The 4,062-nt window shown below is 35.2% G+C and overlaps 1 pseudogene; it reads left to right on the forward strand.

Moving 5' to 3' along the window:
• Positions 1-619: 619 nt before the first annotated feature.
• LOC121214527 (ATP synthase subunit beta, chloroplastic-like) lies at positions 620-1,608 on the forward strand (annotated as a pseudogene).
• The last annotated feature ends 2,454 nt before the right edge of the window (positions 1,609-4,062 follow it).

A 4,062-nucleotide genomic window follows, 5' to 3' on the forward strand; every position in this document is an offset into this window, starting at 1 on the left:
ACATTTCTCTTTTCGCTCTACTAGTAATTTAATTGGAGCTTGAACCCGAGTTTCGATGAGGTTGAATCTACTTTTTTTTGTTCTACCTTCCTTATTTATTTTATCTAATTCTTATCTAATTTGAAAAAAAAACTAAAAAAAGGGGGGCAATAGAGTAGTCACAGATATTTGATTGCATCTCGACCTAATCTTTTTTGCCCCGTCACGCGACAATAACTATAATTAAAAAAAAGGGAATGTTAACGCATCCAGGAAGAAACTATTGATCTCTATCAATAAACCCGCTAAAGAACCGAACCAGAGAGTACATAATATCGGTGCTACAGAAAGATATGTTTTTAGATCTCGCATTTAAAATCTTCCTTCTTTATCGTATTACATTATGGTAATACATATATAATCGCATGTATGTGTGGTTAAAGACCACTTTATTTATTATGAATATTAATACATAATAATTGATAATTAACACGGTAAGGAGCTATAGAAATATGGAATAAGACAGAAAGCTTTTTTTTATGAATTGTTCGTTCATTGAATTAATTTTCAAATAAGTCGTATCTTACTCAAACCAATAAATAAAGCTGACGTTATAGTAAAAGCCTCTAGTAAAAAACCGAAATAACTAGTTATGAAAATAAATCATACTACTTCTGTTCCTGGAGTTTCCACGCTTGAAAAAGAAAATCTGGGGCGTATTTCTCAAATCATCAGTCCAGTACTGGATGTAGCCTTTCCCCCAGGCAATATGCCTAATATTTACAACGCCCTAGTAGTTAAGGGTCAAGATACCGCCGGTCAACAAATTAATGTAACTTGTGAGGTACAGCAATTATTAGGAAATAATCAAGTTAGAGCTGTAGCTATGAGTGCTACAGATGATCTAACGAGAGGAATAGAAGTGATTGACACGGGAGCTGCTCTAAGTGTTCCAGTCGGTTGAGCGACCCTAGGATGAATTTTTAACGTGCTTGGGGAGCCCATTGATAATTTAGGTCCTGTAGATACTCGCACAACATCCCCTAATCATAAATCCACACCCACTTTTATACAATTAGATACAAAATTATCTATTTTTGAAACAGGAATTAAAGTAGTCGATCTTTTAGCTCCTTATCACCGTGGAGGAAAAATCAGACTATTTAGGGGGTTGGGGTAGGTAAAACAGTACTCATTATGGAATTGATCAACAACATTGCCAAAGTTCATAGGGGCGTATATGTATTTGGCGGAGTAGGTGAACGGACTCGTGAAGGAAATGATCTTTACATGGAAATGAAAGAATTTGGAGTAATTAATGAACAAAATCTTGCGGAATCAAAAGTGGCTTTAGTCTACGGTCAGATGAATGAACCGTCAGGAGCTCGTATGAGAGTTGGATTGACTGCCCTAACTATGGTGGAACATTTCCGAGATGTTAATGAACAAGACATACTTCTATTTATGGACAATATCTTCCGTTTTGTCCAAGCGGGATCCGAAGTATCTGCCTTATTGGGTTACTATACCTGTTGTCATAGCATTATAAACAATATTGTTACTTTTGTTCCCATCGGGATAAATCTGGCCCCTTCCCCTGTTGCTGCCTACGTATATGGGATATTTTAATAAATGAACATCCTTATTACTAGCAGGGTCTAAGGAAAGAATAGGAAAGGTGATTTCACTATATTTTTTACTAGGAACAGGACCTATCACAAGAATATTTTTCTTAGTGGGGCGATAGTTCTAAAAAGACAGATTGCCTATCTTTTCTTTCATCTCAGGCGAAATACGATCAGGCAGGGCTAACTCAAACCCCTCTACTAAAATAAGAACAGCACCCACATTCAAAGCCCCTTTCTTACCATTAGCAAGAACTTATTTCAATTGCATATCATAAGGAATTCTAACAACCGCTTCAAATACAGTATCAGGAAGTACCACTTGTGGAACCTCAATATCCATGAGTGTTTTCGCTAAATGGCAATTGGCACATACAATACTCCCAGTTGCTTCTCGTGGATTTTTATACCCTTGCTATGCAAAAATGGGATATGCATTTGAAATAGATGCCCGGATTATTATATAGATCATGAGCGATATGGAAATGGATCAAGTAATCTTTTCCTTTATCCAAGAAAAAGTATTTCTAGTTTGCATGGTCCAATCATTGATCCCGAAACTGCCTCGGGTTTAAGGGGATAGCCCGACAAATAGACATCCACGGGAATTAGCTTATCGACCCCCCGAACAATACTATAAGAATCAATACTGAACATCCCTCCTGTAATTGTACACGTGCCCATAGCCATAACATATTTAGGTTCGGGCATTTGTTCATATAATCTCACTAAAGAGGGTGCCATTTTCATTGTTACTATTCCAGCTGTTAAAATTAGGTCTGCCTGTCTAGGACTCGATCTTGGTACCAGCCCATAACGATCAAAGTCGAAGCGTAAGCCTATTAATGAAGCAAATTCAATAAAGCAACAACTGGTACCATAAAGAAGTGGCCATAAACTGGAGAGTCTTGACCAATTTGAAAGATCATTTAATGTAGTTGAAATAACTGAATTTTGGGTTGTTCGATCAAGTAAGGGAAATTCAATGGAATTCATACTCAATGTTATTATTATTTTTAATTTTTTCTTTCTTTTTATTATCTGAATATTCAGGAACTAAAACCATTCCAATGCTCCTTTTCGCCATGCATAAACTGAACCAACAATTAGGATAAGCACGAAAATGAAAGCTTCTATGAATACGGGTACCGCTAATACATCAAAACTCATTGCCTATGGATAAAGAAAAACTACGAAATGAAATTGAAACAAGGCTAATGAGATAGAAATAAGGAATCATAAATAGAGTTCGGGTTCGAATTCAATAGATAATATGGATGATGTTGCCTATAATGATGGACAAATGAAAGACTCTCCCAAAATTTTTATTTATCCACTTCCTATTTTGAAAATAGGTTGGTTGAACTTAAAAATTCCTTCATTGAATAAGGAAACAATCCAATTGCATGCACTTGAATTGGATGGGACCAACGAAATCGAGCGCTAACCCCCATTTCTTATTGAATTAACCGATCAACCTCCTGTTGAAGATTTATTTTGTATTAGATAATTTTGGGAAAAAAATTGACATATTTCACTTTATTATGAAAATAAATCCAACTACTTTTGTTCCTGGAGTTTCCACTCTTGAAAAAGAAAATCTAGGGCGTATTTCTCAAATCATCAGTCCAGTACTGGATGTAGCCTTTCCCCCGGGCAAGATGCCTAATATTTACAATGCCCTAGTAGTTAAGGGTCGAGATACCGTCGGTCAACAAATTAAAGTAACTTGTGAGGTACAGCAATTATTAGGAAATAATCGAGTTAGAGCTGTAGCTATGAGCGCTATATATGGTCTAATGAGAGGAATGGAAGTGATTGACACGGGAGCTGCTCTAAGTGTTCCAGTTGGCGGAGTGACCCTAGGATGAATTTTTAACGTTCTTGGGGAGCCCGTTGATAATTTAGGTCCTGTAGCTTAGAGATGAGTTTTCTAGTTGATTTTTGCAAAAAGACACAGTTGGGGTGTTGGGTTAGTGAGATTTGAAAAAGAAGCAAGAAAAATGAAAAATGAAGAGAACTTGCATGAGAGAGGGAGGAACAACAGAAGCTGAATGGGGATGTAACATCTTCAAAATCCACATGGTCATAACAGTGTTATTTTGAGTAAATACAAGATGAATTTTTCAAAATAAATAAAATGTAATTTGCAAGTGTTAGTGGAGAAGGTAGTAAGAGATAGAGAAATTTTAAAAGATTGATTTATTGAGAAATATTAACCCGGAGTATAGACTAAATTGTTAGGTTTTACAACATGTTAGGGTCAAAGTGAGAAATTTAAAGTATAAAAAAATTGAATTAGTGGTGAAATATATGAGGACATGGAGAATAATTTTACTAAGAGCTAGTGGATAATGATAATGGATAGATTTTTATGACTACATTATAATATTTTATTTTATATTTTATTATTATTGTTATTAATATTATTATATTTTATTATTATAGTGATATTTTA

The sequence above is a fragment of the Gossypium hirsutum genome, chromosome D02 (assembly GCF_007990345.1).
Source record: "Gossypium hirsutum isolate 1008001.06 chromosome D02, Gossypium_hirsutum_v2.1, whole genome shotgun sequence".
Classification (NCBI taxonomy): domain Eukaryota; kingdom Viridiplantae; phylum Streptophyta; class Magnoliopsida; order Malvales; family Malvaceae; genus Gossypium; species Gossypium hirsutum.